The sequence below is a fragment of the Hetaerina americana genome, unplaced genomic scaffold (assembly GCF_022747635.1).
Source record: "Hetaerina americana unplaced genomic scaffold, ioHetAmer1.1.p SCAF_11, whole genome shotgun sequence".
NCBI lineage: Eukaryota > Metazoa > Arthropoda > Insecta > Odonata > Calopterygidae > Hetaerina > Hetaerina americana.
This window is the reverse complement of record NW_027286181.1, coordinates 33,116,228-33,141,749: the sequence shown is the minus strand read 5'-3', so window position 1 is coordinate 33,141,749 and position 25,522 is coordinate 33,116,228. Positions and strand designations below refer to the sequence as shown.

Sequence of the window (25,522 nt, the reverse complement as noted above, 5' to 3'; positions counted from 1 at the left end):
GGAAGCTGTTTAGAGAGTGACTTCCCAAAGTAGGAAGTCAGACCCTCCACCGCGCGAATCTGATCACCATATCTTAAACGATTTCTAAATCCTTTTTATTCAATAATACCTTGGAGAGTTCAAATGTTATGAATAAATAATTATAAAAGTATGAATTTAATGATTTTAACGCTTGTTCAATTTTAAGAGAATCTATGTTTTTTATTATTTTTTTGGGTTTCTCTAGAAGTGTATTTTCGGCATATATTTCATGTTTTTCTAGCATATTTTACATTGATCAGAGGTGGTGACTACTGCCCATGGCTGTATTTTATTAAATTACCTTTCTAGGAAGGTATCATGCTTGTTTTGGTTACATCTCTTTTGTTATTGTTGTGTATGAGAAATACTTAATATTACAACCTACTCTACACTTGAAAGAAAAAAAGGAACCTCGGCCTTTTTAATTATTGCTTCTTTAATTGCCCTGAATTCGACAATTTTTAAGTCCTTCTTTGCTAGCGTATCTTATATTAAAATATTTTGAAATTTAATATAACTTTAATTATAAATAAAGACAATTTATAATACGAAGTTATTTTTTTAGATATTCTTCTAAGCATTGAAAACATTCAACAGTTTGTATTTCGAAGTTTCAATCTTCCAAAATGGTTTTAAATTCTTCTCGTTATCATACGAATTAACGTAAACATTTTAGACTCACATATATGAGTGATATTGCATTACTTCAATCCTAATTAAACCTTTTTACGATGACCTATGTTTAGCAATGTCCTGAAAAATTTGGATTGCATGCACCTTCTCGTTATTGGTGGATGCATTTAGCCCTAGTTAATTATACGAGGATAATTTTTCAAATGGAATATATCAGCATGTTACTTGCCACTTTAATATCAATTGTTTAGCCCTATCTATTTTATTTCTTAGAATAATATTAATTCTATCTTACGAGAAAACAAATTTGCACTTTTCCACAGATTTATTTGTAACGTACATCGCGTTTCAGTTCATCGAACCATCTTCAGGTACATACATGTTTCAAATTGTAATAAATCACTCGTATTTATACCTGTTTGTGGAAGGGGAAAAGGGTGAGGAGCAAGATAGGCGGGTAGAAAGAGGGTAAATATGGAAGACCATAGAAATAGAGAAACTAAAGGAAAGAATAGGTAAAAAGAGGGGGAGAGAGGTAGGCACTTTTGGTCATTATTTGAGAGGATGGTAGGAGGTAGGTGGTATCATGGCGGTAGGAAGGAGGTAAGAATGAAGAAGGGTTAAGCGGGAAGGAGACATGGAAGGGATAGAGGTAGGTTGAGGGATGAAGTATGAGTGATGCTTGGAAGGTCATTATCAGGGAAGGGTTGTTCAACACATACTGAGATTTGAAGGCAGGGGTTGGTTAGATGGGAAATACGCAAAGGGTGAAGTCAGTAGGAGAGAAGGATAATTCTGTTTACCTTACACATTTATATATTTTGGAAATTTTTAATCATAATTGTAGAGCTTTGAACAACTCCTTCTTTTCATTAGTTATTTTGATAGATGTCGAGATGAGATTATCTCTACGAAAAATTATTTTCATGTAGCGGGAAGTATCCTATGAAGTGGATAAATGCATCAAAGAAATGAGTTTTTCGATAGTCATTGCTTGAAAATCTGCAACAGTTGATACTGCAATAACATTTTCTTATTATGAAAACATAGCTGGGTGTCTGAAGGTCACTTAAGGCTTAATTGAGATTTTGGAAAAATCTCTGGTCTCTAATGATAAAGTTAAATTTTCCGCTCCATTTAAATCCTCCTTTATATAGTTCAGCGGATACTTAGACTCACTTTTTAATCAATAATGGATTACGCGTAAAGAGAAATGGCGTTTATTACATTGCTGTCTACATTTAAACCACCATTCTTTAGCATTTATGTTTACACTACCACGTATTGATCATCTTGGCGAAATTGCTTTCTTTCATCGTCAAAGAAAACGGCCAAGTAAGAGAATCCACTTCGACGCAGGATGGCGTGTTTTACAAAATAGGTTCACCAGCGGTTGGCAATAAACGTATTAATAATACCCTCAGGGGGAGTTAGAATCGTTTTACTCCTTGGAGGTCCTCATCCAGCGGGGTAGGAGCGAGGCAGCCCCCCCCTACAAACATTCTTAGAATCCCCGGACGACACCGGCAGAGAAAATGTATTTTTTAACGCGGGCCGTAATTGCTGTGACGTCCGTAAAACTTGGAATTTATTAAGTGTGAGATGATGTCAGCGTGCGCGGAAGATAATGAATTTTGGACCACTCCTCCGCCGGAGTGTATTAAAAGAAATAAAATAATGGAATAAAGGTGAACGGCGTGGAAAGGACGTCATCCTTTCCGCCAGGAAGACGCGGGGGTGCGCCGACCAAGGCTCTGGGCCAGGATTTAAAGACAGGAAATTAGGGGAGGAGAGGAGTTCTTCATGATCTCGAGGTATCCGGACAAGGAGACTTGGGATGGAACAGCTCCAGAAGGATGAAGGTCACTAATTATTATTCCAATGAGCGTGCTTCTTTCAGTATGAGATACGAACACTATATAGACAACTAAAATAGAGTGTTTCAGGAAGCGGACGATGGAAGGACGAAATGAAATGATCGACTGTCAAAAGAGGCAGCTATCTCAAGAAAAAAGTCATCGAGGGAAGAGGAGATGTTTTTAAATAATTTACAGGTTCATTGCTTCTTTAGCATAGCTTTCGAAATATCTGTTTACTCTTTTCGCTTGACCATATTAACCAAGAAAATGCCGAAATGAGGGCAAAAATCATCCTGATATACGCTTACAGGTTACCGGATATGGATTTTATTTTGAAGAAAACTTGAATTACTTTCTCATCTTGTCCATCTTCATTAATTGGAATTTGTTATTGAAATTTTTCTTCGTAAAACTGTAATTCTCAGTTAAATAATATCATTGCTCAAAATTGACGTTTGTCTTGCAATTTATCTTTACATCGGAGAATATTTTGAAATAACATGAATCCTCGTATCGGCAATATCTCATTAAGATTTGAAATAACATCTTTAGTCGGTTTTTTATATGCATTTATAGCTATTTTTCCGGCATATTGTAAACGTAATGTATTTATTTACGAGAATGTGTTGTTTTCGATTATCCTGTCAATAACAGCTGCACATTTTAGTTATGTCGTACTAGTTTTAGCGGTGACAAGGGAGGTGTCGGACTACTAATATCACTTTAGTTACTGGGAATTATTATTAGGTAACCAACCGGTCCAGATAGGTTTTTGACGGACACAACTATCAAATGGATATCTTGCCGCCCTTAAAAAAGTACGACTCAACATCCTACTCCACCACAAGCCCCTTTTCATCTCCTAATACTTCATTCCTTCCTTCATTCCGTCGAAAATCCCTTTCCTTTTCCTGCTCGTTCCTCGTTTACCTAACATCTCTCCTCTATCTCAGTCTTCAGAACCCCACTGCCGATCAATATGCTTTTCATCCATACTACCTTGATCAAAAATTTCCCGGAATTTATTCAGAAAATTAAAATACAAGTTTATTCATCTAAATCTATATTGTCCCCTTCAAAGTAATCCCCATCGACTGCAACACACTTATGCCAGCGCTTGATCCAATCCTCGAAACATTTTTTATATTCGGTTTTCGGTATGTCCATCAGTGCTTCCTGCGATTTTTCCATTACTTCCTCTCGGCTGCTAAAACGCGTTCCCCGTAATGGTTTTTTAACTCGATTGAACAGAAAGAAGTCACAGGGAGCCAAATCAGGTGAATTCGGTGGCTGTTGGATGGTATTTGTTGCATTTTTCGTCAAAAAATTACGAATAATGATAGCACTGTGCGACGGTGCGTTATCATGGTGCAAAATCCACGAGTTTTCTGCCCACATTTCTGGTCTCTTTCGGCGAATTGCTTCACGCAAACGTCTCATAACGCCCAAATAATACTCTTTGTTTACTGTCTGGCCTTCTGGCAAAAATTCATGATGCACTACACCGTTGTAATCCATGAAAACCGTCAGAATTGCCTTCTTTTTTGACTGAAAACGACGTGGTTGTTTTGGTCTCGGCTCATTTGGTGAACGCCATTCACTTGCCTGATGTCTGGATTGCGTGTCGTACTCATAAACCCACGTCTCGTCTCCAGTAATGATCCTTTTGATGAATGTGGGATCGGATTCAGCCTCGCAAATCATGTCTTTTGCGACGTCAACACGGTCTCTTTTTTGCATGAAATTGAGGTCTTTTGGCACCAACTTTGCTGCTACACGACGGAAACCCAAATCATTAACCACAATGTCTTGGGCGGATCCATAGGCAATGTTCAAGTCCTCCGCTATTTCTCTGATGGTTAATTTGCGGTTATTGACCAACATTTCTTTTACTTTATCAATTTTTTCACCGACTTTCGATGTCGATGGTCTGCCACTGCGTTCATCATCTTCGATTGACTCACGACCACTTCTGAACCGCTCGTGCCACTGGTAAACGACCGTTTTTTTAGAGAATCGTTGCCGAAACACTTTTCCAACATTTCCAACGTCCGTGCGCCACTAAATCCGTTTTTTACGCAAAATTTAATACAAGTTCGTTGTTGCAAATTTAAATCCATTTCTGAAATTGTAAAAAATCGCCAACACACACAGAGATAGATGTACTCTTGGCTACGTAACTTTTGCAAATGTCAAGTTATGACACTAAGATTTAAAGGGAATATCAACAACAGATGTACCAATTTAACAAAAAAAACAGAACTCAAATCGGAACGATGGGAGCGCCACACGGTGGTTATTCCGGGAACTTTTTGATCAAGGTAGTATTTTCTGTTTCCTTATTATTTGTACTAATAATCCTCTCTTCTTCCCCAGCTTACCCAGCACCTTCTCATTTGTTTTCTTTACTGCTCACTTAACCTTCTCCATCCCCCTCCGCATCCAATTTCAAAAACCTCCAACCTACGCCTATCCTCTTGCTTCAGTGACAATCTTTCCGCACAGTTTGTAACCACGCTCCATATCAAAGTTTTGATGAGCCTATTCCTAACATCCTTACTTAATGTCCCTAATGTAAATTCCCTCCTCTATATAAAAGATTCTTTGCCTTATGCAATTCTTCTCCTTAAATCCCTACTAATTTGACCATTTTGGTCCAAAACACTTCCGAGATACGTAAACTGTTCCACCTGCTCCAGTATTTGTCCTCCTATTTTAATGCTAAGCTTAACGTTTCTCTTTCTGAAAAATTGCATAACCTTTGTTTTATTTATATCGATTTTCATCCCATAACTAAAATTTCCATTCACTCAGTAATGTTTATAACCTCTTGGCTGATTGACAAATTGGAGCTTGGTCATTACCAACAGCAGGATGATTGGGAATAGGTGGTTAATTTTACATGGACATCTATTCGTATTTAAGGGAATGATTGAAGAGTGGAAAGAAAGTGCCGATATTAGCATATTTTATAACGAAACAAAGTGCATGGTGTCATCTTACGTATGAAATACTTTATTTGAAGCGTTCCTCGCTTACATAGAACCCGAGTAGAGGTTGATAACCTCCAAAAACAGTTCCTGTCACTACCTGGATTTGAGCCCAGTCCCTTGGGGGTGGGAAGACAATGCACAAAAGAGCGCACCATCGCTATCTATTAATCTTTGTTTTATGAGCTGTGATCGAGTCTAACCCCGCTGAGTTGATGTAATACAGTGTTATTTTAACTGTCTTCACTCAAAATTGTACGTAATTTAAATGGAGAAAATTGTTCTTAGAGGTCGAATCCTTTCTTTTGTGTTATTATCTTTGCATCAACTCTAATATTATTCTTACTTTCATTTGCTGTCCTATGTTTTTGGCTTTTAAATCCATGATTTAAACACAAAGGATCCAGCACTCTGATCCCCTTTGAAAGCTTGGCCACCGGTATTGTGGCTTTCCCGGCTCGTTTTTGTTCGTAAATTGAAGCATGCCGATGGAAATAGGTCACCAGAATACTAGTCCGTGACCTCGCCCTGAGAGTACTTCCACGCTTAATACAACCCATGCTAGTTTTATGATGGCTAGCATGGTAATAGTAAGTAGATTTCCACTATTATATGACGGCTGAATGCGTATCACTAGCCGTTGACTCACTATTGCATAAAGCAAGAGTATGAAAATTCATAGCATGAGAATTGAATATTATCGTCTGAGTGGGGAAATGGAAACTCGGGTTAGCTCTTAACTGAGTTATCGTATCTACCAAACGAATAGAATCGCGGGAATTTTGAAAGGGCTGAAAATACATTGACCTAAGGTGCCCAAAACTACAGATTGCTATTTGAGAAATTATATATCTGCTAAGCTGAAGAAAATGAACAGAGAACAGAAATAGTCATTTGCTCTGAGTATGAAGGGAAATATCTGGCAGGAATGGCGACAACGAGAAAATGTTTGTACACAAGAAATAGTTCGTCAGAGTACGTTGGTCGTCATGAGATGATTTACTAGTTTTACGTTGTTCATTTTGTAATGTTCTGTACACTTTAAACTATCAAGCCGATTAATTGGGATGCATATGTGTAGTAAGTATTGTCATACCTAATTGATATGAATGAGTTAAAATTCGTATTTTGGGTGAGTAAATAACAAAACAATTAAAACAAAAAAATAAAGTTAGCTGATAATTTGCAATGTCGGCTCTTTATAAATTTATAACATATATCATGTGTCATTGATATATTTAATTTTTACTTAATAATGCCAGCAATTTATAGGTTTCTGAGAACCAGCGTTGGATGTATGTACCTGAGCAGAGATCTGAAAACTTAGATCAATTTATCCAATCCGAACCGCCAAGCATACTTCAACTTTTTTCTCAAAGCATTTTAGAATAGCAGCAATGTCAAAGTATCGTTCTGGTAATCATTCTGTGATTTTCCCGTAAAGAAAACAAGCAATCTATTAAGCAAATGTTACTACTTTTACTACTTTAAGATGTAACCGTCTCCTGTTACCACTGAATATAAGATAATTTCGGTAAAACCATGGAAAAATGTAAGCGTTTGTATGAGAGTCAATTTCTAAAAATGGCACTCGACCACTTTCCTTAAATTCATTCCTTTTTCTGTGTTTTATCTGAATGAATTCTAACGTAAGACGTAGAATGTGTGCGTTGCGTAAATATTATGTTCAAGCAATGAAAACTGGGTCGGGGTAAAATTATTCTATGGCTCTTGAACGCTTGCTTCACCGGAAAAATAAACATCATCTCATAATAAAACGGTGTTTAAGACGGAGTGCTTTATTATTTCCACCTCTAGGAAAACTTGATTTTGGCCTTGTCGTTTGCCAGCTTTGCACCTGTTGATTCGACTTGGTCATGTGCAGACATTTAGTGAACGTGAGTTGAAATCAAATAATATGGTGAGCGTTTCTCGGTGTTCTTTTTTTATTGGATCTACTTCATTTTCGTAATCTAGAAGTCTTATCTTCATCAAATACGTTGAAAATATGTAGTTTGATTGACACTGTAAATTTGAAAAAGTGAAAAGTTCTGAAACCTTAAAATTTGACTTAAAATCCGGGCTATTTTTGGAAATTCAGAATCTCTGTTTGCATGTGCACATAATAGCCATTCTAAATTAATTTTTAAGAGTCTGAGTTACTTCCTATGTCAACTAAATATTTGTGTGAGTCTTAAAAATATATACACTATTTTTTATTATGAAAATTCTCAAAATAAACATTCACAGATATTATTTAAACGCTTTTGAAACCACTTAGAGGAAATAATGACTGGTTTTACGTTTTTTAAAAGGTCTGCTGGCATTGGAAGGACAAAATAAGTTATTAAGTTACGAAATATATATTTAAAGGAATTTTTACTTTCAGTTTTGGCGAATCAAACTATGCATTTTCTTGAGAACAATTGCATTGTAATTTAATTACTATTTTATGAGAACAGTTCTGAATACTGTAACATAATGGTTTTAAAGAAATGTAAACAGTTGTGTACTTAAACCGTAGCTCGTGTAAATGAATTACAGAGTAACTATAAATGAGGTAGGATTTCAAGGATTTGAGTGTACGATTATTTTTTATTTTTGGACATTTTTTATTCAAATTATTGTAATGCCGTAAAACAGAAACTTCATATTACGGATAGTTTTTAGGCTCAAATTGGGATTTAATAGCCGTATTACGGATAAATTTACAACTACCCTCTATTGGGATGCTGTATCGGCGGAAGAAACGGTTTTAACTGATTGACTCTGTTGAAATAATGTATCTGGTGCCCCGGGGTTATTATTTCATGACGAGACAAGGGCGAGGTTATACATTCCTCCCCGACTGAGTAAAATACGGTTTGTTGAAGCGGATCGATGGATTTGCGAGTCCAAATCGACTCAAAACATTCCTAACATTGCTTGGGAGTAACTTGGACGGAATTACGATGTTTCGTAGCAAATCCCACTGCTTTTGTGAAAGAGACAAGGGGGGGGGGAAGGCGGCGGCCGCATAGGTAACCGATCGGCCGTCGTGAGGCGGTGGCACAAGTCCGGGAGTGGGGGAACATGTCGCATTAATTAGCTCTCATCCTTCCCATAGATACGTGGAAATGGAAGTGATACAATGGGTCGACCTCGCTCCTTCGCAAGGGCGCAGCCGCGGGCATTGAAGTTAGGTGGGAGAGGAGGGGAAAGGGTGTGGGAATAAAGTGAGATGGACCAGTCATTTTCAAAATAAATGGGATCATATCTCTCTCTCTCTCTCCCAAATGGGCACCTTGAAATATTCCGTACCAATTACGGTCGGAATCAGTCGGCGGAATAATTCAGAGCACCGCTTTCGTATTATGAGATAGGGTTGGATCGAATTGGATTGCGAGGACTTAACGTGCGTACTGGTCCGTGGTTTTGATTTGCCCGCGTGTGTGACTTCTGTGACTTTCATTTTGTTTGAGGAACGAGCGAATGAATGGAGTTACGGAGTCGGCTGTCCATCCTTGGGGAAAAGAAATGGATGCAGACATAAACAGAACTCAATCAAATCCATCTCATCGGCAGACCGTTATTGTAAGCGGAAATATTTTATTTATTAATCCGTTCGTAAAATATTTGGGACGGGAATGTATTTCTTTTTTACGAGGAGGTGAAGTGAATGGTGGCTTACAGGAGCATACGAAGTGCCGTAAAAATGCGTCGTTTGTTTTCAGCACGTGCCAGAAGTAGATAACGAGCAGGGAGCATACGTGTATCTGAATGACTGAAACGTGATTGTATTCTGGGAAAAAATGTTTCCGATAGAATGAATAACTGTAAAATGAAAAGAAGACAGTAGAAAAGGATGTCATCGCCCCTCTTTTTTTATATTTAGGAAGTCATTGAATTTTAGTCAATGTTTATACCGTCTTGTAAAATTTTATCATTGGCCTCAGTAAGTGCGTTTACATTGATAAATGCCCGAAAACTGGTAATCAATCTCACTTTTCTTGGCTAATTTTACCTTTAAGGATGTGTATGTAAGTTTTTCATTTTGGAGCATTAATTCTATTTCTATCCGTGAAAAGTGCAAATGACATTCATGTTAATGAAGAGTATAACTTGTTTGAACATATTCATACCTTTTTAACGGTCTCGATTTTTATCATTTTTTGTGAATCTTGGCCTAAATTAATATTATTCATCGAATACTTTTCACTCAGTTCAAATACTCGTAAAAGGTTCAGTTTTACGCAGTTTATTTTCCATGAATATTTTTCCGTAGATTAACCTATTTATGATACACATATGCCACATGTGTATTACTGTAGCTATATATTTAATTATTAGCGTTAATTTAGTGAATGTTAATACTCTGTGGTTCTCTTTCCACAATACATGGTTCTCTTGCATACCCTAGTTGCATTCGTGGAGCGTAGGGATGTTTACTCCAGTGAGAGATTGGCATACTTCGTATAACAGACTAATTTGGTTGGAAACTATCCAAGGAATGTTTGTAACTGTAGTCTCTGCTTAACCGGAGACGCATTGTCTTGAGGGATGTATTGCGCATAGTTTAAACGAATTTATCCAGGGCGACTGTTCCATGAAAGTTATTTCTGCATTCATTAAGTCTTTAGAATTCACGTGAAGATTTATTTTCCATTTTTGAGCCAAGTTTTACGTAAATGGGAGAGATAATCACTGACTATTACCCTATATTTTGAATCCTTGAATAGAGGGCTGAATATGTGATACCTTTTGAGATCAGGTAATAATAAGTTTTAGGTAAACGCTTCGAACTACGAATAAATATTCTGGCAAACGTTGAAATACTTTATATGTATTTCGGAAACTATACGCTGTCACTTTCTCTAGGATATGTATAAGAGGAGGAATATGTTCCTTTTTTATTTCTTTGTTAGATATTTTTTTTATTAAAGCGAGCTGCCATTATTTGTAATGAAAGTTCACAAGCATAATATTTTCAAATTAAATAGTGTGAGGAAAACACTAGAAAAAAGGCTCTGCTAAGGTTTTCAGCCAAAACATAATTGCGATTACAGAACGGAAGTTCTTTTGCATATTTTTCGTGGCTATAGATTCCACAGTTATGCGTAACATAGATTTTTTCGGCGTTTCAGAAATGTTCTCAAATATGTAATTAGTGAAATTGTGTAAAAATTCGCAGATTCGCAGACTCAAATAAATCACAACCATATAATGAGATAACCAAAATTCAAGTCCTGAATTTGACCTCCAGCAGGAACGTATTCATTTTTGTCGTACGATTTCTCGCGTTTGAACAGGCACGTTCGGAATCCGCGAGGCTTCGCTTGGTTGATTGGGATGCTCACACATAGTCACGGAACGTGCTCATTTCCTTAAATTTGCTTATTTCTCGCTTAATTATTTGAATCTAACCGAAAATTCTGGTTTTTGGGCGAAAGGTTGTAGAATTGGAACTGGGATTGCATAGTTAAACGTGCACCTATAACTAAAGGTATGACCACGAAATTCATTAAATCACTTATTTCTGTTAAAAGTGTAGTGCTTGAAATTATGAGTATCTCTAGTTAAAAATAATGGAACCTAAACAATTAAGCATAGAACTTGCAATGTATGGTAAGTTTATCAATGTAAATGCCTTGCATTTATATTTTTTTACTATTAAAATTGTGGATTTCGGATAAACGCGAAAGTTTAGGTCGTAAGTTTAAAAGTTCATGAGTATGTTTTGTAATAAAATGTATTCAAACAGCAACACTGCTATTAAGACTTGTTATCTTGAATTAATATCATAATTTATCAAATAATATCCTTGAGGAATTTTTAGAGAGCACCTTTAAGTTAGTCCTTTTTTCCAAAAACAATGAATTGCACTTTCACAGAAATTCTTTAGCGCTGTGGGGCTGGAAAGGTAAGCGCTGGATGTATAGAATATTTAAAATTTCATCTCAAGCGTAAAATTATCGGAGTAACATAATCAAATGTTAAAACTAATGGCGAAGTAATTATTCAAAGAATAAAAACCGTTACTTTAAAAAGGTATTCATAATTAACCTTAAGAAATATAAAGGGTGGCGAGGTCAAATATGAAAGTTTTGAAGACAAAAATATGAAAAAATAACTTCATTACTATGAATCGGCGTATAGTAAAAATATAATTGATTATAAAAATTAGCTATGTTTTCAAGCATGGAAATTTACGTAAAATAGAGATTGGTAAGCACTATTTAAAAAAAATTCAACATTTTACGGCACTTAAAAATATCAGGTACACACGTTCGAAAATTCTACCCGATTGCCTCGAGAACTGGAGGGAAAAAACAAGGGAGGAGAAGGACTTCTTTGGACCAGGGCATTGTCTCTCTTCACCCACATCGCGTATTCTATTTTTATGGCCACGCCAAGAAAAAAGTTAACATCCACCTTGCGAACGCTGTACATCCTTTTACGATCTCAAAGCAAAAACACGTACCCATCTACCTAACCATACAAGCACAGTCACCAACAGACCTGCCATACGACGTTATCACAAATCCTTACGTGTCAAGGAAGCATCCATTATATTCGTGGGCAGGGATATCTAAAGAGAGTTAGGGCTAAAAAAATGATACGGGGAGAGGTCCATTAAAACACACGTTTTGTGTGACAAGAAGTAAAAAAAACCAAACTGCCTGGGGTGGTTTTAAAGCACTGTTTAGATTAAAAATATGGACACCCTAACTAGTGTTTAGATTTTGAATTGAGCTTATTATTCCGGCTAGGCTATTAACAAAGTGAAGCAAGCTGTACGACGCCTTTTGAGTTAAGCGGGTCATGAAATTAGATGCTAAGCAGCGAGACCGGAAAATTACGTATTGGTGCTCTAAGTACTCGTAATCGCCATCGGAAGGGTGCTATTCTTTCTAGGTCATACTGTTTGCAGGCTAGTAACAAAAGCATTTGAAGAAGGGAAATTGAGGAAAGGGATTACTTTCCGGTGTTCCATATTCATATGAGCAAAAAAACTGGGAGCAACATTGTAACTTCTCCCTCTAATAAAATTACTGTATAGATGGTTACAAGAAACACTCTCTACACACACAGGGACATTTGTTAATGACAACATCAAAGATTGAGAGTCATTCAACCAAATTTTCATCCAATCTGACGGTCTGAAAGAAAGGCCCATGATAAGGACTCTAACAACTACTAGTTTGTAAAAACTGGATAGTATTGATAAATGGTCACCTCACACTTCGATTCCGATGATATTAATTTTTGTTAATTTTTATTCAATATACATATATAAATATTAAAATATATATGACAGATGCAATTGGTTTCATAATTTGTTACATTATGTATGCCATTTTATAAACGACAAAAGTTTACGCAGTCTTGCTATTATACGTAGCGATAAGGTGCGATATAAACATCTAATAACCGTTTGTAATTATCTCGGTCTCGAATAGATTTTGTCGAATTAGGACCGTTTCTCAAAGTTACAAGTCAATTAGCGAGTCCTCTATAAAAAACACTGAAATATAATATAGAAATTTCAAACTCACATATTTTGTAATTATTGAAGTAATAATTGCTGAATTTTTTATCACATCAGAAAAATTCTTACGAGGAAATTATGATGACTATTAAACGTTTTTACAGCTCAGAGAAACGGACCCCTGGCCCAGTGACACGATTCACTTACGAATAAAAATATTTACATTCACAATGAGAGATTCGCTCATATGCAAATTTCATAATGATATAATGCTCAGTTCCGCGTAAATCCAAAAGTTATTTATTGCAAACTATCACGATACATAAAGTGTTATATTGAATAAAGTATCTCCAAACATGTCATATATTACAGGCGAAAATACAGATTTTGACGGCAATATTAATTTTAGATACCCATTTTCAAATGCGAAAATATTTTGAGGGTGCTATGATGATATGATTGGAAACTAATTTCTAACCTGATCTTTAAACGAGCATCGAAATTTAGGGAGGTAATAATTGCCCAAGATGAAATTATTTTTTCGCAATTAGCAGGGCTTGCACTAAGTGCTTTCCGTATAGTATGGTTCTGTAAATCTTTACAAATTTATTTTACTGCCGGAGTACTAATCCAGGACATCGGCGAGACAAACCAAAGCATTAGCCTTCATACTTACTCTAAAACTGACGAAAACTTTTCAAAATTGTGTCCCATTGGATATGCTTTACGACGTCCTAGTAGGTAATATGTGTAGAAAAAGTTGAGGAAAAATCTCAAGGTTGAGGACAAATAATCCATTCTGCGATGTAACCCTATCGAAATTTACAGAAATAAAGTGACAAAATGTACGAATAAATAATATATTTTAAATATACGGCAAACGTCTTGGTTCGCGTGTATATGGCATTCCAAGCAAAAAATTAACACGGCCTCAATTTCTACGTTTTAACTACGTATCATGAAATTTCTCCCATGTACTCGTGAAAATAAATTACTGCGACTAGCTCATACTCATTCCCATTACTGCAGGCCAAGACTGCGTAGAAAAATAAAGTTCCGACATGCATGAAGATCCGTCAAATGCATTCAATTTAGCTGCTGTTAACCTTCAGATAGGCAATGATCAATGCGTTTTAAGTTCGGGCCCTATTTTATTTTCAGGAGAACCCCCAATGAAGCGATAAAAACATCGGAACAGGGACATTTCCACTCAATTTGAAACCCTCGCTTCCGAATGCAGCCGTGACGCGAACCGCATTGACCCCTTTACCACCCACCTACCCTTACTCATCCCTTCAACTGGTTGTCAAGCCAACCATTTCCAGATTGAAAAGGACGCCACACGTACATTGCACAAGTGTGTGCGTGAGGGATTCATTTTACAAAAGGAGCTACGAAAAAGAAAGAGAGAGCTGCATTATTTTTTCAAAAAAAAAACAACATATAATTGGAACAGCATCGGTCGTTCACACAAGAAGCAAGCAGTCTTCCATTCTGGATATCCAGTTATCTCTATTTTATTCGGGTCTGCGTATTCTGTCTGTAATGGATTGCGGTGATAGGAATCGGTTCCACCATCCGATCGTGCCCAGCGCAGTGGGGTCAAAACGAGGGTGGTGGGGGGGGGGGGTGACCGCAGTCCGCGGGTCGTTTGCGGCGTGAGTAGAGGGAAAAATGTGAAATGCGAGAGATAGAGAGAGGTATGACGGAAATGCGTTACCGTTCACCGTGACGTGGTGGTGAACAGACAGCAGAGACACTGGAAACCACCACTGGGTCTCATAAGATAAAAATGTCTCTCTCGTTGCTGGAACAGGGCCAGAATCGATCATTAAGGGCTATGAGAATTGTGTTATTTTTTATGATAGTGAAAAAAGCATTCATTTCGTTACAATGATTTTTACAATTGTAATCCTTAAAAAAAATAACGAAACATTTCACACCGTTGCACCAAATTACTAGGTTCCTTTGCATTGAATCAGGTTTAAACAGTTAAAAATTCTAAGTATTTCATGCGTGATGAGAAACTTTATCATAATTTCATGTCAAGTTTTGAGAAAAATCACGTATGATAGTTTGATTGGATGGGCGTCAAATCTCTTAACTGGAAATAATTTATGTCAGCTGAGTACATGAGAATTTTTGCTTTCGATTTTTGGTGATTCGGAAAAGCATAAATGCAACTCGAAGAAAAAAAATAACCTTAGGTACATAATATGACATACAGAAGTCGAAGCAAACTTCAGAGTCAAAGCATGGATTACGCATAACCGTTTGCTTTCGTTTGAATCAACCAATACCCCATTCCTTCAAGAATTTCTACCTATTAAAATTAGATTTCCAAAGGTCTCTAGAGGCTATTATTTTCCAGGTAGAGTGAGAACTTCCTTATGTTTTCCTATTATTATTTCACTATGCATTTTTCCATTAACCTCTGCCTGCCTTCATACGGTCTAAAAATATATTCACATCCCTCCTCGCACCCTCTTACCTAAAAGAACCAGTTTTCAGACCTATTCCGCGTTATGCACCATAGCATTGCTAACTTATCTTTTCTTGGCATATTTACTCGATTATCAATTTTACTTACTCCTCTTTTTCTTCTAAATGGTTCTTTCGCTAACGGAATCCTCCCGCTAATACTTCCAGTCTCCCGTATAAAATAGTCAAAATACCTGAACGAATCAATCTATGCATAGGGTTGTATAACAGTAGTTGCTGTACTTCTCTACTTTATCAGGACGGGTGTGTAACAAATGTACCACAATTACAACTGGTTACACATCATTCAGCGTTTGGTATAAACATCAGCAAATAAATTAATGCCGTCGAGACACTTTTTTTTAAATTTTCACAATATAGAGGAAATTAAAATAACAGATTTTCAATTCCATACGTCATGGAAAAATAAACCATTGAGTCATAAAGATACCATTTTAATTGAAAGTATCGAGCGTCATTTCAATGGATGTCATTTAAAGGATGATTATTCAGTCAACTTTTTCGTGGAAATAATTCCAGTACGCTCTCTTCTCTGAACTTGACTTCAAAATGAGAAAGCAGAGTAATTCCATATCAAATACGATTACGATAAAAAAACAATTAAATCATCCAATTGAGTCTCAATACTCATTTAATTTTTGTGTTCATTTTTTGCGCATTCCCGGTGACCATAACACCGCATACTTCGCATTATTTTTTGCTAATGATCTTAAATTATTTATCATTTTCGATAAGATAAAATTTCGATAAAATTTTGAACCTAATATTCACACGCACTGTTTACTATCTCTTAAATTATAGGGAGATTTGATTGAACGTAGTTAATAGAAGCCATCCGTACGAAGGGAGAAAAAAATTCTTTGAAGTTAAGTAAAATTATTCAGTGAAATCCAAAGCGTAAAAACGATCGTATTGCACAACGCCTTTGTCTACATCCTCCTAAGAGGAACGTTTAACTACATCCAGATTTGGAATATTTGAACATCATCTGCAATAAATAAGAATATATTGAAGCGATTATTTTCGTCGTACTTTGAAAATTCTACTAAATGATAAACCTACCCGTGCATCGTTTTGTAATTGTGTCACCGATAGGAATCACAAATAAACTCGTATTGATTGACAGTGGGAAAAATCTAATTTGGCAAATTCATACTTAAATATTAGATGACCGGAAACCTGATTAAATATTGGCACTTATTTCAAAATACGAGGGTCATCCGGAAAGTAGTACCCGTTCGTGCCGCATGAAGTGCTGACGACGCGAGTAGCCGCTGGACGAGGTCAGATAGCTTCAGTGGCTTGTCTGCCTTCTCTGAGCCAAGTTGCGTGACGCTAGCATTGCCTGTGTTGTTTCTGTGATTGTTTACAATGTTTAAAAAAATTGAGAACGCCGCCAGTTGTGAAGTGAGGGCAGTGATTAAATTCCTCAATGCAAGAAACGTTCGCCCATGTGATATTCATCGCCAATTAAAGGAGGTGTATGGAGACAATGTAATGGACGAGTCGTCTGTTCGGCGGTGGTGTCGCAACTTCAACATGGGGAGGGGGAACACACACGACGATGAGCGTTCGGGGAGACCGTCTGTCATTACAGACCAACTGGTGAGCTCAGTTGACGAATTCGTGAGGAACGATCGGCGCGTCACAATTGATGACATCTGTGAGCATTTTCCCAATGTTTCTCGAACAATTGTTCATGAAATTGTTAAACACCATCTGCATTATGCAAAAATTTGTGCAAGATGGGTCCCTCGCGTATCTCAATGAGCTGGCGGCGAAGGACTATGCAGCAGGAATACAGAAACTTGTCACACGTTATGACAAATGCCTTAATTTGCTTGGAGATTATGTTGAGAAGTAGTTTAAAGTATCCTCTTTCAAATAAAATTTTTTATGTTTGTTAATATTTACTTTTGTGTCTTTATTTCACGAACGGGTACTACTTTCCGGATGACCCTCGTAATAGAAGGAGGAGATATTTGGAGTACTAAATTTTATTCTTAAGACTGAAAATGAGATATTTATTGATATCATCCCTCCATATTTTCAATTCGTCTCCTTACACTGAATTGTCGCATAGAGAGACGTCAATACAAAAAACTGGCTACACATAATTCTGATATTTAAAAAAAATATTCATCCACTGCGCAACTATAATATTTGATGCTAATTGAGATTACTATCATACTTGCACTTACTTCAATCCCTCACCCCCTGTGATGGTTGAGGGATTGATGTGGATATATTCTCTGAGTTTAGTGCTTAGAATAAATGCGGAAAATTTACCGAACTTACCACGAGCGATTTTGTGACATGGATTAAGAAGGGACTATTAGACATGCCCTGCATGAAGCGGAGAATCTAGACTAGCAAACTACGGTGTAACAGATGGCTGCTAGATGCAGATGCTGCATACCCTTTCCCCGACAAAATCAACCGCACACCGGCACACGAGGTCCTATTGCAGGCCCCATCTTCTGGAATGCATAGCTTGGGACCCTCAACCGATGGCCAGCGGGTGACATGTATCGGATGAAAAAAGACCATGGGGAGATAGAGCGAGAAAGCCTTTTGACAAGGTCCCGATGATTTTCCCACTGAACAAACTCATTCCGAGCACTGAAGCCGGTAATGGAAATAGGTGAGGTCGGCAAAAGGCCACATGGGGATGAAAGCTGTGATGTAGACACCCTCCACGAGGTTACCGTAGGTTATTGGATTGAAGTTGAAATCCCTTGCACTTTCGAGCCAGGTGGAGCGCGAAAACCATGCGATCGTTCTTCAGCCGTTATTCTCTCCACCTCTCCAGCCAGCCCTGTGCCAACGTGAAGCACGTACAGAAGTGGAGGATGGAGGCGTGAAAGAGTGGGAGGCACCCGAAAAGGTCGATGCACAGCTATCCATACTGCAGCGCCTAGTACTACCGCAGTCTACGTCCACGCGTTACTTTGCGAGATCCCACGGTTTGGGTGTATCATGGGGTATTAGAACTGCAGATGTAGGAGAGGGGAAATTTATGACTTCCTTTAGTATGCACAATTTTTTCTCCTACTTTGGATCGTAGAGTTGGGAAAACATCATTGTGAGATTTTCTGCTTCGAACGTTTAGGGATAACCAAAATAAAATCCAACACATTAAAACTTAATATTTTTGCTGCAGGGAATGATGTGTAAAACTATAGTAAAATGTGACAATTACGACAAATAAAGGTGATAAAACTACTACTGGCAGAGTTTAATGACGGTTCTAAATTAAACCCAGCACATCTAGCTTAAATTCTCTACGTTAAATACAATAGGATTAATTGATTTCTTTTTCTGCGGTTAAGTCTCGCATCGCATACAAAATTGTGACCAGCAGCTTGATAGTTGTGTGCGAATATATGTGTGTGTATATATATATATATATATATATGTATGTATATATATGTATGTATATATATGTATGTATATATATATATGTATATATATATATATATATATATATATATATATATATATATATATATATATATATATATATATATATATATATATATATATACATACATATAAACATACATATATTTTCAACATAATTTTAAAATAACTCTTTTTATGCTAACGTAGAAGAATTCGGGTAAATATTCGGGTAAAAATGAGTCAGTTGTTCATCCCCCCCTGCCACACACCCTACCGGCGTCATCAGGATAAAAAAGTGCATTCTATTAGGACTAACTCATCCGTTGCAGTAATTAAATCAATGAAATTATCATAAAAACATCACGAAATGCTAGTAATTGAAAGATATCTTCTGCATCTGTACCATTACAACCTATGAATGAGTGTCATTTAATTATTTGGGCATGTAATGTTTGTGATGGGGAAATAGCATTGAGCCATTGGTCGTGAAAAATGCGATCGTGCGCCAAAAGCGGCAAAAGTTTTAATTAAATTTAATTTCGCGTAGCCACAATTAATCTGCCATTGTTTAACTCACAATGCTTCCTATACAGCTAGGGCTTATTTTCCTTTTGTCGACGTTGTTAATTAGGTCAAAGACAAAGGGTTTGTTCTTTACGACGAAATATACGGTAGCGAATTCTGTCCACGCTCCAGTCACTAAGCACACGATACGCTTGTCCGGCATTCATCGTATATTTTGATAATTATCTGGAGGGGGACGTGCCAACTGCGGCAGTCATTAGAGGTGAGAAATATTCGAGGGCAAACAAGGAGGAATGGCCAATTTGTCCCTCAAATCTCACGATGAAGAAAAACTAAATCCAAAAGGAAATCACAGTTTCCAAAATTTTGCCCAATTTAAAAGTATTGTTTAATATTTTTGGTTTTTTTTTGCATTTTCATGGCATCAGTTCTGCGAGCGCGTCCAATGTGAATGATAACGAAAAATGTTGGTGCTGCTACAATTTCTTTCATAGCGTAGTCCATTGTTTGAGCAAGGGGTAATGACAGCAATGCATGTATGTATAGTTATGGTACATTGATAACTTGAAAACGTGGCCAGACTATTTTCGTATGAATGAAACGTGCAAATTAGACCGAAATAAAACACGTTTTGATGCATTCATTCATTGTTGATTCAGGATACCTCACGCCATGTAGTGTCTCCCTCTCCTGAGTTTATTCTCTCGAGAACAAGCATGCCATCCAATTGATAACCTCGTGGTGAATATTAATGGATTAACAAAACCTGAATAAAGTTAAAGTAAAATATGCACAATAGCTAATAATTGATCATGGAACCCTTTGAGCAAGGAACCCTTAGTCGAGTCACAATCATCCTTAGCACAATATCATTTTTGTTGTTATTATTATTAAAACGCACATGTGCAGATAGACAATATCAGGGGGCACATAAGTCCTAAGTATTACAATCAAACTGGCCTTGGAAAAATAACATTACATCTCAAGTCAAATCAATATCACAAAATATAATAAATTAAATTAGTCAGAAAAAACAATGCACTTAAAGGAAACTTCCAAACACCAATCTCTAACACAAAAAAAGAAATTACCCTTTTCATTAGCATAAATTTCCCAATCAAGAAAAAAAATTAAAAACTAAGCAGTTGCATACAATTTTACACAACACATCAATCAAATTATTGTATAAATTGTTTACATCTTTTCTTAATACATATCTTTTTTCACTCATACTTTTCTTATAATTAGTCAAGTGAGATGATTAAGGCTATGGTTTTTATCGTATTAATATCTGCATGTTGCTATTTGCTATATTGGATGAAGGTGTTTCTTTTAATTTAATATCCAGTATATCGTTTCTAATCCTTCTTTAAACGTCAACCAAGTGGATAATTTTAGATCACAAACACGATTTTCCGTTGAAAGAATATTTATTGAATAACAAAAGTATTGGTCATTGCAGATTCAATTTTTGTACTTTGAAGAGTGGTAATGAAGTCATGTGTTTCATATGCTTACGAACTTGTTTTTTATACTGACGGATAAGCCTTGACTCTACTCATGAAATGCTCAAAGAAACTGGCTGTGGGAGTATTGCTTCACACATGATGTACCATTCAGAATTCACGGTTCTACGTTACTCTAACGGCACGGTTGCCACATGTCCAGTTATTCTAAAGAAACAGGTGATCATTTGCTTCGATGTGCTTCGCGCACAAATCACTTTTGTATTCCTCACCTGTGTAGATGTTATAAACAGCTTTTGATGCCCCGCGATAGTATTTCTTGAGCATTTCTTTGCATCAATTTAAACGAGCATCTTTTTGAGCTTTTGTTGAATTAAGTGGGATCCAACGCAAACAATTTTTTTCACAGCTAAATGTTCATGCAATATCTTATTGATACTCGTCATACTAATCCCCAAGGATGCCTCAATCTCACGATAAGTCACATGACGATCTCCCTTTATTAGTTCTATCACAGCACCAATGTTTTCTGGCACAACAACTGATTTTTGACGACCTTCACGACTTTCGTCAATGAGCGAAAGGCGGCCATGATGGCATTCCTCATACCAGCGTTTCATATTGACAAAGGATGGGGCATCATTGACTAAAGTGGAAGTAAGTTAATCCATGCACTCCTGTCTTGATAATCCACGAAACTCATAAAAAATCATCGCACGAAAGCATTCCCGAGTTAGCTCAATTTTGTCGTTGAGACAAAATTTTCGAGTCACTGTTAGCAAAAAATGTTATGATCAAACGACTGAATGTTCTGCAGAAAGTTCTCGTTAAAAGGGTGAAACTTTCAGATGGGAACTTCAGAGAGCGCTTAAATCACTTAGTGTTGTCAAGGCTCAACATATAAATGGCAACCTTCGAATTCTGAATATATTAAAATGTCACAGTTAGGAAACCCAGAAATGAAGGCTCGAAAAAGCAATTAAATTGAAAAAACTAATAGAAAACTCCTGTAAGCCGATCGCTGGATTGATGATCGTTTCTGACTGTAATATCGAATTTTTAACATAATTAGTATAATATATTTAGAGCCAAACATTATTCAAGCATCGCTGATGGACGCTTTGGGTCATTTGTAAGTGAATGGAGCTTCTTAAAACCAGGCCTCATTAATTAAGCCCATATAATAAATTAATCAGTATAAGTACACAGCTGCGTCAGTACATTTTATCATTAAATTACACTGTTTATTTTGAAGACCATAAATTTGAATACCTAATTTACGTTCGTCCACTACACTCACTTGCCGAAACGAGTAATGTTTTTGTGATCTCTTAGCTCTGTGTAAAGCTAACCGATTCTTGCCATAACCTTATGTACCTATGCATTTTAATGTTAAGCATTGACTTATGCAGTCTCTTTTATTTAAGGCCTCATCAAATGTTGAACCAAGAATACAGTAGTGTTTAATTTTGTCTCTTTAATGTTATACCAACGGTGTTACCCCCCTTTCATTTATTCCCCCTTTATGTGATTTAATGTTCGTGAAAGCAACTTTGTTTTGCTCTGTCGCTCTTACATGACCTTCGGTATCCCTGGTCGTTATTAATCGAAGAAAAGTTTTGTACCGCGTCGCTTATTTTTATAACTCCGACTGTTTCCGATCTTTTTGGGTAATATAATCGCTTAGTTTTACCTTGTGTTTAGTGTTTCCTTGCTTTACATCTTTGCATTGGTTGTGAAGTGAAAAATATATTTGCAAAAAGGTATCATGAAAACCTACAGAAGCGCATGAATATAATAACTTCGGTAAATTTACGAGTAGAAGGAGAATCCAGGGAATTTTGAACTGCATTCCTAATTATCTACATTTCATGCGGTGCTAAGCCCGATCCTTTCCCAGGAAAATCTGGTACCCGAAAAATTACATAGCTCGAGTTAACCTGTGGCGCCGAGAGTCATTAAAACTTTTAAACAAACATCATTGTAAACTTCTGCTTTCGTCAATCAACTACTACCCCCTTCATTTCAGCTGGTAGAGGCTGCATTTAAATTTACCGCTATTTTGTCGAATTAAAGAAAAAAGCTGTTTAAACTCCTGATAATACACTTTCCATGCTATGGCTGGAATGGCATCATGTCTCGAGATGTCTCAATTTTTTATTTCAAATGAGAACTACGCAAACGTTCCGCGGGCACGCAAACATTCTTATTTTTTCAATGCATCCGATGGTGTTTCATTCTGGACGGCAGAAGAGGTCATGGAGCCTTAATATATACTCTGAAAACTTCGTTTGGGGAGCGGAAGAGGGCTAAAAAGGTTCGGAATCCAGAGGAGCCGCCTGGAAGTGACCTGACTCCACCTTGGTGGATGGAAGGCACGGTGGTTTCGACGTCCGTCGTATTTTTAATTGTGGAAGTCCTTTATCCACTTGGGAACGGAGCCAACTTGTAGTGGGTGTAGGGAAGGGCGAAGTCTGCGTAGCACGAATAGGCGACGTGCTCCACACCCTCTCCCCCTTCTCCCTTTACTCTTTTGGTGAGAGAGTGGAAGGGGTTATGGCGGTGAGGGGAAAGGGAACGCTACTCCATACTATGCTGCTTGTTTCTCCCTATTCCAAACACCATTGCTCTACTAGTCTTGCGTGCGGGTGAAATAGACCGTGCTGTTGAAGGGATCCGTGACGATGGACCTCCAGAATTGCGTAACTCCATTTCTCTGGAGTATGCGTCCGCGGTCTAGGATATTTCTGGTCCTCCTTTGGGTTATATTAAAATGTTTTCGCCCACTAATACCACTCCGATTGAGTCACCAAGTTCGCTTTTTGAGTATTTCTGGTGCCATTCCGGTGTGTTTCGTTATTTTTATGGGGGAGGGCGGGGGGTTTGAGGGTGGGAATGGAGGGGGAGGGGGGCTGACGGGTGGGAAAAGTCGTCGCGACGGTTATCTTTGGCCACGTACGAAGATCGCGCGGCGCAGTGGTGGTTCATGGGCGTGGGATATAGGGATAATAATGAACTCCACTTTTCACGGCTGAGGGTGAGCACATGACACGTAGGCGGAGTTGTCGGAGCGTGGTGTATTCCTGAGAGCAAAATCACGTCTTGTGGATTTTTTTTCTGGCGATCGCTGCTTGAAGAGTGGTGAGAAAAAAAATCAATTTAACTCCTTGAGTAATATGCCGACGTTTAAGAATCAAGCAGAATTAAAACTTGGACGTCTAAAAATAACGTTAATATGACCGGAAGTTACTTTTAGCTTTATGGCGCTGTGAATAGCCCTAGACTTGACCTCACCAGTGTCTTTCTCTCGTTTTTGTATATCTATGCATCTGTGTTGATGAAAGTATAGCGCTGTCTTAGCGGATTACGACGAGTTTTAGTCGGATACTAAATATCAAACTAAGGTTCTCTTTAGAGCCACAAGCATATTATTTGATGATAGCATTAATTGAATTGAATTGTTAAAAAGAAAGCAAATATTTCGCTCGCTCATCTTTGAAAGCAGTAAAATATGAAAGATACAATCATGCGTAGGTTTGTATTCTCGTCGAACAGGATGAAGATTGTTTTATCCTTTGGCTCTGTAGAGTTATTCGGCTAAGCGTGGTTTTAGGCATAGAAGGGTTAGGATGAAAGAAAACGGTAAATAATGTAGTCCCATAGGTGGTTACCATTTCTTCTTTGCTCTACTTGGTTTAGCTTTTGGCATTGTGGATTTTTCCCTTCTGATGATAATATTGCTATTTTGCAATTTATAGTACATTTGCGTACGTGGCTGACTGAATTGATGTCGAACGTGTTGTCTCAACCTGGCAACATTGTTAACTCTTTCCATTTTAGCTGACATTTTTTTGAAGCCGATACTGTGAGAACATATAATGTTTAGTCTATAATTTTGAAATCTAATTTGAAATTTCACCCAGAAGCAATTTAATTGTTCTCTCTTGACGTAATCAAATATACCTCTGCTGTAAAATGCTCTCATGCGTGGTGAAACTTTTCTAAATTCGCCAAAAATGTATGGCAAGTTATTTCTGACAATTTGAAAAAGTTGATGTTATCCATATTGTAAATGAAATCAAAATTTATTTGTTTTAACATAAAGTAGCTTTAAAATTTTCTTAATATGTTATATTTACATTAAAATAGGTTAAACTCCACAGTATAGGCCGGATTGGATTGTGGCGAACTTCTGATAGAATTTAGAACTTAGAAATATGTGTAATTTTAGTTCACTTACCGGGTTGTGAGTCCAATGGTATTCAAAATCCTATGAGATTTGAAATGAAGACTTCAGCTCTTGGATTCCACTTTTGTATGCTGAGGTTAAAATAACTCAAAATAATGCTTTCGGCTTGAACAGTGATTTTAGCAAAGCTTATTGCCAGCACTTCACATCAATGTTGAATTCTCACAAGGGATTATCCTTTTGCGTACGCTTTGCGTCGTATCCAATATTGCTGTTAGTTGCCTTAAGAACTATTAAATAAATTACCTAAAGTCACATTAACTGTAGATCCAAAGGTGTCACAAAAATGGTAACTACGCAATGAGTAGGTTCAATCACTTTTAAGTGCAAATCTGATGAATTAATCCTCGTTTTGCCGCACAAAAAATACATCAACTTTTTTTTAAGACCTGTGGAAAGCCTTT

At 37.1% G+C, this 25,522-nt stretch overlaps 1 long non-coding RNA gene across 2 annotated transcripts in view; it reads right to left on the bottom strand.

The window, feature by feature from the left end:
• Positions 1-25,522, bottom strand: part of LOC139701014 (uncharacterized) — a 246,611-nt gene that overhangs the window by 161,538 nt on the left and 59,551 nt on the right. The window contains exon 1 of one of the 2 annotated variants that reach the window (XR_011703910.1): positions 25,110-25,269. The exons of the other annotated variant lie outside the window; for it this stretch is intronic. This is a non-coding gene — a long non-coding RNA (uncharacterized lncRNA). Of the gene's footprint in view, positions 1-25,109; positions 25,270-25,522 lie in introns of those variants that run through there. 2 annotated transcript variants of the gene reach the window in all.